General features: G+C 41.8%; 1 pseudogene; it reads left to right on the top strand.

The window, feature by feature from the left end:
- The first annotated feature begins 12,567 nt into the window (after positions 1-12,567).
- On the top strand, positions 12,568-13,516 carry LOC116589443 (annotated as a pseudogene).
- The last annotated feature ends 1,067 nt before the right edge of the window (positions 13,517-14,583 follow it).

Raw genomic sequence — 14,583 nt, 5'->3', positions numbered from 1 at the left:
TGTCCTCTCTTCTTCATAGAAGGACCACCCTAAATCCAAGATGCCTTCATCTCCAGGTCCTTAACTAGTTCTATCTGCCAAGACCCCATGCTCAAATACTGTCACATTTTGAGGTTCTACGTGGGCATGAATTTTACGTGGGTACTGTTCAACTCACGACAAGGGGAAAATAAAATTTTCTCACTATATTATTAATATTTTTGGAGCTCCTGGATGGCTCAGTCGTTTGGATGTCTCACTCTTGGTTTTGGTTCAGGTCATGATTTCATGGGTGGTGGTGGAATCAGTCCTGCCTTGGACTCTGCACTCAGTGAGGAGTCTTCTTGAGATTCTCTCCCTCTGCCCCCTCCCTGCTCATGCATGTGTGCTCTCTCTCCAAAGCAAATAGATATTAAAAAAAAAATACATAGTAACCAAAATATGGGAAGAGCCCAGCTGTCCATTGGCTGATGAATGGATAAAGAAGATGTAATATATAGAGAGAGATTATATATATATACTACACACACACACACACACACACACACACATGCACACACACAATGGACTATTACTCATCCACCAAAAAGAATGAAATCTTGCCATTTGCAACAACATGGATGGAGCTAGAGTATAATGTTAAGTGAAATAAGTCAGAGAAAGGCAAATACCATATGATCTCCCTCATATGTGAAATTTAAGAAACAAAACAGATGAACCTAAAGGAAGGGAAGAAAAAATAAGTTAAGATAAAAATACAAAAGGAGGCAAACCATAAGAGACTCTTAATTGTAGGGAACTATACTGAGGGTTGCTGGAGGGGCGGTGGGTGGGGGATGGGGTGACTGGGGGACGGGCATTAAGAAGAGCGCTTGAGAGAATGAGCATGGGTGTTCTATGCAACTGATGAATCACTAAATTCTACCTCTGAAAAACTAATAATACACTATATGTTAACTAATTTGAATTTAAATAAAATCTATAAATAAATAAATAAACAAAAGATATTTTCTGCACCATAATTTAAGGAAAGAGAAAATTTTGATCCAAAATGAATCCAGGACTTCAAACACAGTCATTGTTTCTTGCCTTGTTTCTTCCTCTCTGTGCTTTGCCTTTGTTTCCTTCCAGACCAGCTTCATGCTCAAGCAAGCTGACATCTCATGCTGGCAAGGATGGGTCCCAGCATCTCTCCACATTCATGTCTTCTTCACAGGCTGTGATCCTAGCAGAAATAAAACTACTATACTGACAGTTCCAATAAAATACCTGAGGAAGTCTCTTAACAGACCTTGCTTGGTTCATGTCTGAAGAATCACTGTGGCCCAGGGCATGAAGTGAGCTTACTTGGCCAAACCTGGCTCACCGGCCCACCCCTAAAGCTGAGAGGTAGGATGGCCCTAACCCATGGATGAGGAAAGGATAGTGTCCTAAGAGATTCTGGGTAGGCACAAAAAAACACATGATCCCTTGCAAAGCAGAGAAGAGCTTTAGTGATAGTTCAGCTGTACATAAAATTCTAGGTTTATAATTTTCTAGGTTTATAATTTTCTTCCAAAAGGTTGAAAGTAATATTTCATTGTTTTCTTTTATCCCTACATTATGAAAAAAAATTGAAAGTGCAGAAAAATTGGAAGAATTCTATATTGAGCGCCCACATTCTATTCATTGAGATTCTACCATTGACATTGTATTTGCTTTATTAAATATCCTTTTATCCATCCCTCTGTTTATCTGTTCATCCATCTTATTTTGTCAGAATTTCTAAATAAGTCACAGATGTCCCTCCCCTTGACTCCCAGACCCTTCAGCATGCATGCATATCATTACCTAGAGTTTAATATTTGTTTACAATTTTTTTCATTTGGGCTAAAATTTATAGACCACAAAATGCAAATATTTGAAGTGTGCCATTCATTGAGTTTTGACAAACCCATATCAAGGTGCAGAACATGACAACTTCCCTCCTGGCCCTTCCCAGTAGTGGTAACCATTGTTCTGATTTTTTTCAACATGGATTCACTATGCTTTCATGTAGATGGACTCATACAGTAGTCACACTTTCGTGTAAGGATTCTTTCATTCAGCATCACGTTTCTGATACTCATCCATGTTGTAGTCTCTATCCATCCCACTATATGAATGCACAGCTGTTTATCCATTTTTCTACTGACAGACACATGGGGACTGTTTCCAGTTTTCAGCTATTGTGAAGAAAGCTGCTACACACATTCTTGCACACATCTTTTGGTAGGCATAGTTCCCATTTTTCTTGGACAGATCGCTGGGAGTGGACTTGTAAAGTCGGAGTGCTTTCATTTTATGAAGACCTTCAGATCTTCTGCCAAAACAGTCCTCCTGTTTTAGAGTTCCGCGAGCAAAGTATGAGAGTTCCGGTAGCTCCACAACCCTTGCCAACATTTGTTGTCCGTCTTCCCAATTTCAGCCATATTGTGTATTTCATTTTGATTTTAGTTTTTAGTTCCTAATTTCTAACCATTTTAAGCAGTTTTTCATGTGTGATGTGCTTATTTACCTTTAGGTAGTATCTAATTAAATCTTTCACTCATTTAAAAATGTAGATTATCTGAGGCACCTGGGTGGCTCAGTCGGTTAAGCATCAGACTCTTGGTTATGGCTCAAGTCATGATATCAAGATTGTGAATTTGAGCCCCACAGAGTCTACTTTCTCTCCCTCTCCCTCTGTTCTTCCCCCCAATCTCTCTCTCTCTCTCTCTCTCTCTCTCACACACACACACACATGCACTAAATAAATTAATAAATAAAATCTTTAAAGATAAATAAAAAATGAAAACATGGATTATCTTTTTTGAATTGTAGGTCTCTTTTACTTTTTCTTTCTTTTTAAAATATTATATTTATTTGACACAGAGAGATCACAAGTAGGCAGAGAGGCAGGCAGAGAGAGAGGAGGAAGCAGGTCCCCCACTGAACAGAGAGCCCGATGCAGGACTCAATCCCAGGACCCTGGGATCATGACCTGAGCTGACCCACTGAGCCACCCGGTGCCCCTCTTTAATTTTTTCTTGCAGGGTTCTTTATATATTATGGATTTTAGAACTTGGTCAAGTATATTTTGGAATTTTTTTTCCCCAATCTCTGATTTGACTACTCATTTTCTTAGCAATATCTTTTGATGAACAGAAGTTTTAAAACTGATGAATTTGTCAATTCATCCTTTTACAGCTTTTGCTTTCAGTGTCCTTCCTACCGCCAAGTCATGAAGATATATATTCTCCCATGTTTTCATCCATCTTTTTGTTGTAGTTATTATGTTTAGTCAAGAATTCATTCCAGTTTACATGTATGGTTTGAGGCAGGGCTCAGGTTTCTTCTTTTTCATCTATATGGATATCCAGTTGTTTTAATATATCTTAAAATTTTTTTAGTGTTTTCTGATGTCTAATAATTGCAGATAGCCTGTTACTAGTCTGATTTTTATTCCTTTGAAGATGACTGATTTCTTCCCTCTTTCAGTGTTCTTTGGATCTTCTTTTTTCCTTAGTACTTCTAATATTACCCTGCCAATCTTTCAGTATCCTCTTTCAATCTGAAGATTCATGGTATCTTAGCTTTGGTAGATTTTCTTCAATGATTTCTATGATAGTTTTTATCCTTGCATTTTCTCCAGGCTCTCTTTCTGAAACATATACTGGTTGTGTTGAGGACTTGGATCAGGCCTCCAGTTCTTTTATATATATATATATTTTTTCCCCCCACTTTTTGTCTTTCTCTTTTTTTCTCATGTTGTATTTCCACCTTTCTAGAAAAAATTAAAGTTTGGCAAGCCAATTTTTAATTTCCAAGTACTCTTTCTTGTTCCCTAATTGTTCCTTATTTATGGCATCTTGTTTTTACTTTAGGTATTTTATCTAGAATATCTCCAAAAATATTAATTTGAGGTTTGGAAAATTATTTCTCGATTACTCAGATTAGTCGCTGTGAGGTCAGCCTTCACTTTTGCTCTTCTGTTTTGTTTTGTTTATTTTTTATGTAGCTGATTTCCCTCCTGTGCCCAGTGATGTGGGGGTGTTTTTTTATTTTTAAAAAAGAGAAAATAAGCTGATTTTTTAAGATGTGTTTCCTGTACTATGGCATATAGAGCTGTTTTCCTGCTAGCTAATTACCCGGAAAGCAGAAGAGCCTGACAGGAAGTTCTGTGATCATGAGCAGAGCTTGCTACACAGGGAGGCTTCCTGTTACAGTGAAAAAAGTGGGGAGCCAGAGAGGGTTTTGCTGGGCTGCTGTGCTCACCCCCCCAACATCAGCCCATCAGTATTATATAAAAGCTATTGTCTCCTGATTGCCCTTTTCTCATTTCTTACAGCTGTTATGGCTTTTTTCATTAAAAATATTATTTGCTATTCTTTTTCATTGTGTATTGCAAGGGAGGGGAGACAAATGGCTGCCTTTAGAACTATGTGTTGACTAAATTGTTTCCTGCTCTAAGTTGGCATCTTTCATTGGATTTGGATGGATATCTTTACTTTCCCATGGCTGTGCCAGACTCACGTCCACTTTCATGCCTTTGCTTAATGTGTTCCTTTATTTTTTTTTTTAAGATTTTATTTATTTGACAGAGAGAGATCACAAGTAGGCAGAGGCAGGCAGAGAGAGAGAGGAAGGGAAGCAGGCTCCCCGCTGAGCAGAGAGCCCGATGCAGGGCTTGATCCCAGGACCCTGGGACCATGACCTGAGCTGAAGGCAGAGGCTTAACCCACTGAGCCAGCCGGGCGCCCCGATGTGTTCCTTTATCCAGAAACTTCCTTCTTCTCTCCCTTTCTCTCCCACCTTCACCTAGTGAAATTCTTCCCATCTTTTGAAGCGAACTTGAGCATATTCCTCCATGAATCCCATCTATTTAATTCATCTTTCATTTGCCTCCCTTTTATCTTGTACTATTATCCATGAAATGCCTATTGTTCACAATTCAGCTCTTAATTATACAGTCCAGTATTGTACACTCTCATGTCAAATGTTTATTATTATGTTGGTAACTATTAAAGAGTCTTTGGGGACAAGAATTTATTTTTCTCTGTCCTTCAAAACACATAGCACAATATGCATATATAATAGGTATTCAGTAAGTATTTGTAAGTGGTTAACTTCCCTGCAATTTGCAAGAAAGAAATTACCTAATAGCTTATATTTCTTTCTGCTGGAAACTGTAAAACACATATTTGAATTGAAAGCTGAATTACAGATGCTCCATTTCAGGCAAAAGAAATACTGATTTTTCTCCACTAAGGAAAAAAATTTAAGTTATAAAGCATAAATATCTGCTGAAATCCATGGCAATAGACAGATCCACTAGAAATGAAGCAGTTGACCTAAGAGTGGTTTGGGAAAAGCAAAATAGCAAAATCTGACTTAAAAATAGACTTTATAGTTTTACAATTTCCATAATATTGCTAACAGTGTCATCTTCAGGTGAAAAGGAAAGAGGTCTAGTGGTAGAACAAGAACAAATAATAAACAATAATATGCTTCTGGGGGCGCCTGCATAGCGGAGTTGGTTGAGCGTCCAACTCTTGGTTTCGACTCAGGTTGTGATCTCAGGGCTGTGACATTGAGCCCTGTTTTGGACTCTGTGCTCAGTGGGAGTCTGCTTGGGTTTCTCTCTTTCTCCCCCTCTGCTCCCCCTGCCCCACCCCCAACCTGCAAACTCACTCTCTCTCTCTCTCAAATAAATAAACCTTTAAAAAAAAGAAAGGAAGGAAGGAAAGAATGAAAAAAAGAAAGAAAGAATCAAAGAGCAGGTTTCTGATAGTAATTACTGCTGTTCACCAAATATATCAGCTTCCTTTCCGCGGGGCACATGGTGTGGTCATACTGCCTTGATCCAGGGAAATTAGGGGAAGCGGTGTGACTTGCTTTGACCAAAGAAATGAGAATGGGAGTGATGTCACTTTCAGGTGGAAGACTTCAAAGCCTGTGAGGGAGACGCCATATTCCTGTTTTCTGCTTCTGTGGCAGTGGAAGCATGTGGTATTCCATAATTCTGAATTTCTTAAAGTCCATACTGAACAGTCTTCCTACAGACCTGTTTTGGAAATAGTGTGATTGATAAATCTTTGTGGTTTAAGCCACAGAGTATAAATTATTATTGCTGTTCAGGGTCAGTAAACTCCCGCCTGTGGGCCCGCTGCCTGTTTTGGTGAGATTTGATTGGAACCCAGACATGCGTATTTGCTTATGTCTTGCTTCTGGGTGCTTTCTCGCTGCTCCTGAATTGTCTAATTATGAGACCATACAGCCTGCCAGCTGCATATAGTTACTACTGCTATTTAAGAAAAAGTGTGTTGACCTCTGGCCTAGTCTATCCTAACTATGGCAGAACTGGAGGTCTTTGGTAAGTTCCCTCATCTGTTTCGTACACAACACAAAAGGTATTGATAGTAGCCAGCCTCCAAGATGGCACGAGTGATCCCCAACTCTGAACACAAGGGTATTCGTGTGTACTTCCTTCCCACCCAATAAAGCTGACTTATGAAGCGATGTGGGAGTCATGGAGGGTGACTTCCAAGTCTGGGTCATAAGAGATAGTGTGGCTTCCATCTCTCTCTCTCTGAGATGACTCACTCTGGGACAAGGCACTCCCATGTCCTGAGGGCACTCAAGAAGTCCTGTGGAAAACCCCACATGGCAAGAACCTGAGCCTCCTGCCAACAGTTCATCAGTCAAGCCCTCAGATGATCGCAGCCTTGACCAGCGTCTTGACAGCAACCTCAAGTGTGACCCTGAGCCCAGATCACCCAATGAAGGTACTCCTGAATTCCTGACTCACAGAAATTATGAGATCATAAATGTTTGTTGTTTTAAACCACGAAGTTTGGGGGTGATTTGTGATGCAGAAATAGATCATTATTGCGCTATTCAAATGAAAAAGGGTACTAGTCCTCCATGCTTATACATAGTATATATTTGCATGTGGAATTTTACACCCACACACACATGCATTATTTATTATTTTATTACTGGACAAAGAATTTGTGGACTTCCGTAATTAGGGTCTGTTGTGTGAATACAGATAAGGTTCCCCTACCTGTGGAAGAAGCTATTACACATGTATATATCTTTTCCATTTCCTTCTCAACACCTGATCTTTGTGGAATAGAAAGTGAAATGTATTCTGAGAAGGAAGGAAAAAGAACTCCTAGGGGCACCTGGGTGGCTCAGTGGGTTATGCCTCTGACTTTGGCTCAGGTCATACATGATCCCAGGGGCCTGGGATTGAGCCCCGCATCGGGCTCTCTGCTCAGCAGGGGGCTTGCTTCCCCCTCTCTCTGCCTGCCTCTCTGTGTACTTGTGATCTCTCTCTCTCTGCCAGGTAAATAAGTAAACTCTTAAAAAAAAAAAAACCCAAACTCCTAAAACTACATATTTCTTGATATGGTAGCTGCTCAGATTTGCCTTAAGTTCTTTGTATGTAAGAATAGAGTGGGATAAATGGAGCAAACTCTTCATAGTATTTTACCATTTTATTTCTAAGGTGATGATACAGAAGTGTCAGAAGCCACATTTTTCCAGTTAACTACTATAACTTTATATATGCTCCAAACGGAATAGTTCATGATAACACCTGGAATTGTAGGAGTGACATATGGAATGATAGTCACGGGGCAAAAGTCAGTAGGAATCAGGGTTAAAGGAAAACTAAATAAATTTCTTCTCAAATGGTATTAGCAGATTTGTTTGGATATCAGTTTGCACATTTTTTAAGCCAACATATAAACAAGTGAGCTAAGTAGTATCTTCGGGTAATACTGGTAGGTATAAAGCACAAGAAGTAGAAAATAAAAAACAAAAGCTAGAGAGAGAGAAAGGGAGTGGGTAAAAGATAAAATCTGTGGTGTGGTGTGAGTACTTACATGCATGTTCCTTGGATTCTTAACCATGGCCCCAATTTGGCAACAATGCTGGTACCCTGGCCTAATCTCGTTTTCCAAGCCTCTGTCTTGCTCTGTCCTTCAGGAAACAAACAGTGCACTCCCAGCCTGCAAACCAGTACTGAGCTTCACAGCTCAGCCTGCGGGGAAATTAGGCTCAGACTAGAGGAGAAATTAAAAGACTTCCTGCTCCCCCACCCCTGCCCCAGCAAAGGCCTCAAAACATAGTTTCTTTTTCCTTTTTATATCATTTTTGTTTAGCAACCTTGTGACTCTGTTGTGGATGGGAAGGCTGTATGTGCTAGAGGGTTCGCTGCGACTAAGCCCTGTTGGACTGTGCAGTTTTGTTAGTCCATATTATCATAGTTGTCTTAAGTGATAAACCCGTAGGGTTGAAATTGGGAGACCAGGTCGCTGGTGCTGCTGCTTCTAGGACACACAGTGGGGTATCAGAGAGCATTCTCCAGGCCTGCCTCATTTAAGCATCGACTTGTCCTGTATCGTGCATATTAATCTTTGTATCATAAATACGGCCAAAAGTCAAGACCATGTCTCATAAACTTAATAGCACCAATGAAGGGACATAATATCTGAGAAGTCCTGAAAAGTCTAGCATGCTTGTTGGTTGTAAATACAAGAGGAGATGTTGAGAAAACCAGATCTTTTTCTAAGACAAAGGAAGGTGCGTGCAGACAAGGTATATTTTAAGGGAAAAATCCTCTGGTTCTTTTCAGAAGAGTGAAGAACAGCTGTTAAATTCTTCATTGGCTTTCTTATTGTCCTATATGTAGGTTACATAAGCGTACGCTTGAGTAATCACTTCCTGACTTGGAATGAACCCAGGAGGTGAGCCCTTGCCTAGAGGTCAGGAGGTTAGCCTTGGAGCACTCTGGATGCAGGGAGGAAGCTAGCACATAATCTTCATAAACTGTGGTCTTATTCAAAATGTAACCTGCGGTGGTACCTACTTTTCAACTAAAAAAATGTTACACAGTATATCTAATGGTTCAATGCAAACCCTCCATGGGGAAAATGAAGAAGATATTTTTAATCAAGTTGCCACCGTCATCATGCCACAAATCCCACTCTGAAGCAGCCTGACTCAAAGAAGCCATTTCTAACATGATTGAGTGGTTTTTCCATCATTAACGAAGCTAAATTTTAACTGAGTTCTCCTTGACTTTTATCTGAATTTCATCAGAACATTACAGTCATGGCTTTTTAAAAATTTATTTCCTTTGATTATCCTTCGCATTTTACAGCCCTTCTAAATCATAGAGAAGATTGAGCTAGAAGTGTTTTCTTCCTCTGGGACACATTGCTGATATGACAAGGCTCATCTCACTAAGACCTGACACAGACCCTCAGCACAGTGTCATAGGAGTCATTCAGCTGTGACCGAGAACCTCCAGTTGTGTCTCATAGTAGCTGATATGGAAAACCTCAATTTTTACCTTGATGTCTGCTCCATCCTGTGTTTTCATGATTCATGATTACAGCAGCACAAAAACCTTTCAGTGGTTTCTTAGATGAGACACCACAGGCATAAGCAATGACAAAAGAATAAATAGACAAATTGGACTTTGTCAAACTTTAAAACTTTTGTGCTCTAAAGAACAGCACCGAGAAAGTGAAACAGAGCCCACAGAATGGGAGCAGGTACTTGAAATCATATATCTGATAAGGGGCTTATATGTACAGTGATGAACTCTTGTACCTCAATAATAAAAAGACAACCCAACTTTAAAAAAATGGGCAAAAATCTCTGAATAGAGGAAAGGACAGATGTTGGAGAGGATGTGGAGAAAGGGGAACCTCCTACACTGTTGGTGGGAACACAAGCTGGTGCAGCCTCTCTGGAAAATAGTGTGGAGATTCCTCAAAAAGTTAAAAATATAGAGCTACTGTATGACCCAACAATTGCACTGCTAGGAATTTACCCAACGTTCATAGCAGCATTATCAACAATAGCCAAATTATGGAAAGAGCCCAGATGTCCATCGACACATGAATAGATAAAGATGTGGTGTATATAAATAATGGAATATTACTCAGCCATCAAAAAATGAAATCTTGCCATTTACAATGAGGTGGACGGAACGTGGAGGGTATTATGCTGAGTGAAATAAGTCGGAGAAAGATAATTACCATATGGTCTCATTGATATGTGGAATTTGAGAAACAAAAGAGGATCATAGGGGAAGAGAGGAAAAAATAAAACAAGATGAAACCAGAGAGGGAGACAAACCATAAGAGGCTGTCAATTATAGGAAACAAACTGAGGGTTGCTGGAGGGGAATAGGGTGTGGGGAGGGGGTAACTGGGTATGGACATTAGGGAGGGCATGTGATGGAATGAGTACTGGGTGTTATGCAAGACGGATCACTGACCTCTACCTCTGAAACCAATAATATATTATATGTTAATTAATTGAATTTAAATTAAAAAATAAATTTAAGGGGCGCCTGGGTGTCTCAGTGGGTTAAAGCCTCTGCCTTCGGCTCAGGTCATGATCCCATGGTCCTGGGATTGAGCCCCGCATCGGGCTCTCTGCTCAGTGGGGAGTCTGCTTCCCTTCCTCTCTCTCTGCCTGCCTCTCTGTCCACTTGTAATCTCTGTCTGTCAAATAAATAAATAAAATCTTTTAAAAAAATTTAAAAAGAAGAAATTTCTCCAAAGAAAATAGAAAAATGGCCAAGAGCACATGAAAGGATACTTACATCCTCAATCTTTAGGGAAAGGCAAATCAAAACCACCATGAAATACCACTTCGCATATCCCAGGATAGCTAGAATCAAAAAGAGGGATAATAACAAGGATGTGGAGAAATTGGAGTCCCCGCACGCCAATGGTAGGAATGTAAAATGGTGCCATCACTTTGGAAAACGGTCTGGCAGTTTCTCAAATAGTTAAAGATAGAGTTAACATTTGCCCCAGTAATTTCACTGCTTGTCAATTCATTTCTCCCTGAAGAGAACTGGAAACATATGTCTCCACAAAAACTTTTATATAAATATTCACAGCAATATCATTCTTTGTGGCCAAAAAGCAGAGGGAAAAAAGCCTTAAATATCCATCAGCTGGTGAATGGGCAAATGAAAGATGAGTTATCTGAAGAATATGAAAGCACTACTTGGAAAAGATATATGCACCCCTATGTTCATGGCAGCTTTGTTTGCAGTAGCCAGGCTAGCGAGGCAGTCCCAAGCATCCATCCGCGAGTGGATGGACAGAGAGGATGTGGTGTCTGGGATGCTGGGGTGGGTGGCTCAGTCGGCTGAGTGTCTCCCTTCAGCTTGGGTCATGATCTCAGGGTCCTGGGATGGAGCCCCATGTTAAGTTCCCTGCTTAGCAGGGAGCCTGCTTCTCCCTCTACCCCTCCCTCTGCGTGTGCTTTTTCCCTCTCTGTCTCTTTCTCTCTCAAATAAATTAATTAAAAGAAGAAAGTTGTAGTCTATCAATACAGTAGAATACGATTTGGCCTTAATAAAAAGAGAGGTAATCTACCATTGCAGCGACGTTAAGTAAAATGCTCAGATGGAGAAGGACAAATTCTGTATGATTTCACTTATAGGTGAAACAAAGGAACCAACAAAGGGAAAACAAACTCACAGATACAGAGAACAGAGCGGTGGTTTTCAGAAAGGAAGAGGGTTGGGGGCTGGGCGGAATGGGTGGAGGGGCTCCGCTGTATGGTGATGGGTAGACTAGACTCATGGTGGTGATCACGTTGTAGTGTACACAAATATCGAATTACACTGTTGTACACCTGATTACGTCATGTCATATACCAGTTTACCTCAACAAAAAAATACGAACTATCCCGTGGACTACTACTGGGCATTACAGAGGAATCAAGGACTGACGTCCGCTACAGCACAACATGCAGGAACCCTTACGCTCAGACGCCAGTCAAAAAAGAACACACCCTGTGTGAGTCCATTCATATGAAATGTGGGAGAAAGCCAGTCTACAGGGACAGAACCCAGACTAGCGGTTGCCTAAGACTGAGGGAGAGGGAGGAGGGCAGTACCTGCTGATGGGTACAGGGTTCCGTGTTTGGGTGATGAAAATGTCCTAAAATTGCGGTGATGATTGGACTACTCTGAAAATACTAAAAACCACCACATTGTACACTTTAAATAGGTAAAGTTTATGGTGTGTAAATTATACTTGTAATGTAGCTATTAAAAAAAAAACACAAAAAACAAAAAACAAAACGTGGGGCACCTGGGTGGCTCACTGGGTTAAGCCTCTGCCTTTGGCTCAGGTCATGATCTCAGGGTCCTGGGATCGAGCCCCGCATCTGCTCAGCAGGGAGCCTGCTTCCTCCTCTCTCTCTGCCTGCCTCTCTGCCTGCTTGTGATCTCTGTCTGTCAAATAAATAAAATCTTTAAAAAACAAAACAAAACTCTTGTATGGAGATGACATGGGTCCAAATCAGGGCCAGATCAAGAGGCATGAACCAGGGACCAGTTGTCATGGGGGAGGTGGTAGCACCTGGTGATGATTGGGCGCCAACGAGTGGCGTTGGCTCTGGAGTTGGTTGCAGGGGTCAGACTTGGGGTTTCAGCAGCTTCCCAGAGAGGAGGTCCAGCACAGCTGCTGTCGTGACCCAAGATCCTGCTTCACATCCCTAGATCGGAATATGGCGTACCAGCCATCGTCAACTCATCCTCCAGACACCTCACTGAGGACTGAAGAGGAACCCGAGGCTTGGGGACATTATGAAACCTGTCCAGAGCCACACGGCCTGTAAAGGGCACAGCCAAGACTCAGAGCCAGCTTGGAGAAATGAAAATGAACAAACTATGGCAAAGTTTTAGGAGAAAGAAAGACATTTCAGTTCCAGATGCCAGTCGTCCAGGTCAGGGGCAGACAGACGCAGAAGGGGTTCGTACTGGAAAATGTCCCTTCCCAGTGAAGGACCGTGGCCTGCAAAAGTTGATGAGTCAAAAGGAAGGCACATGGGTGAAGATACTGTGGCAAGACTGAGAGCTGAAAGGCGGTTCTTCCAAGGCTTCTTCAGAACAACCGGAAAGAGAGCAGGGAAGGCGGTCGCGCGGGTATGAGCAGGAGGACCCAGAGTTTTGAATGAAGAAACTACAGACCTCACAGTTGAGCAGACGATAGAAACAGTTTCTCCTGTGTCCCAGATGGGACCTCTGAGAGAGCCTTTGCTGACATGAGTCGAGACAGTACTGCTGGGCGCTGGCTCTGTCCTCGCTTCCTGGCTGTCAAGGACTGGACAGAGTGCTGAGCCCGGCAGTCGGCTCTGCCTTTGCAGCCTGTTTAGGACTGAAGCAGAAGTGGGAGAAGGAATATGGAGTGACTGCTACTTTTGATGCCAGTTACGAGAGAAGGGTCATTCCGTGTCACAGCAGCCACTGAGCAAGTGGTAAGAGAGGAGGAGATTATGAAACAAATCCAAGATGCCAAGAAAGTGCCAGAAGTAGGAGGGGAAGCAGAGTACTAGCTCCCCGTGCTCATGGATCCCTACGGCCTTCAGCATGCCCTCCCAGGAGCCCTTCTCTGCCCCAAGGACAGAACCTGTCACAGGGGTAGCATTGCAATCTCTTGCCTTTCAAGCCAGGACACTGACCCAGCCTCCACGTGCCTGCTGCTAAGCTAATCCAAGCAGCATACTAACCCCTAACCCCTCTCCCACCAACCCTTTCTCTAGGGATTTACAGAGGACGTTTGAAATTGAGCTTTAAGCAGTCTCTATGGTTTCTGTATTTTGTCTGCACTTAGGCAAGGGCAGGGGCAGGGGTCAAAGGAGCAAAAGGAACTTTGTGTTCCCAATCGTTCTACTTTTCACTAATCCCAAAGGTCCCAAAGAGCATGTCCAGGCAGAATTCTTTGGGAGGTGATTTTGAGAAGAATGGGAAAAAAACCCATTCCTAGAGAAGAGCTGTTTTGCAGTTAGGCTAAAGAAGTCAAGGAAATGTTGCCCTCTATTCCCTTCTGACTCCCGTAGCCCGTTCGAAATCTCTGACAACAGGGAGGCATCATCTCTAAATTAAAGGAAGAGAATATTTATCAAAAAAGCCAAAATCCTTATTTTTATGTGTTAAGAATATTTTAGTTTGCAATAGTAAAAAGTTGTAGGAGTTGTAAGTACTCTTGCTAAAGGTAAAAGGGTTAGCCATAAGGAATTGTCCATAAGATTGATTTATCAAAGATGCCTACTGATGGGGTGCCTGGGTGGCTCAGTGGATTAAGCTGCTGCCTTCGGCTCAGGTCATGATCTCAGGGTCCTGGGATCAAGCCCCGCATTGGGCTCTCTGCTCAGCAGGGAGCCTGCTTCCCTTCCTCTCTCTCTCTGCCTACTTGTGATCTCTCTCTCTGTCAAATAAATAAAATCTTTAAAAAAAAAAAAGATGCCTACTGAAGTAGGAAAGGCTGGGTCTTGGAGATGGGATTCCTAGCTTATTTGGAATCATTCATTTTAAGTAGCACATTGCAGCAACAATCATGCCTATGACCAAAAGAGCCTCGAGGTTGGAGTTTCAAAGAAAATCAGGGGCGCCTGTTTGGCGAAGTTGGTTGACCAGCTGCCTCTTGGTTTCTGTTCAGGTTGTGACCTCAGGGTGGTGAGATTGAGCCCCATGTTAGGCTCCATGTTCAGTGTGGAGTCTGCTTGATATTCTTTCTCACTCTTCCTCTGCCCCTCCCACTCATGCACTCTTTA

This window comes from Mustela erminea, chromosome 4 (genome assembly GCF_009829155.1).
Source record: "Mustela erminea isolate mMusErm1 chromosome 4, mMusErm1.Pri, whole genome shotgun sequence".
In the NCBI taxonomy this organism is placed as follows: domain Eukaryota; kingdom Metazoa; phylum Chordata; class Mammalia; order Carnivora; family Mustelidae; genus Mustela; species Mustela erminea.
This window is presented reverse-complemented; position numbering and strand designations above follow the sequence as displayed.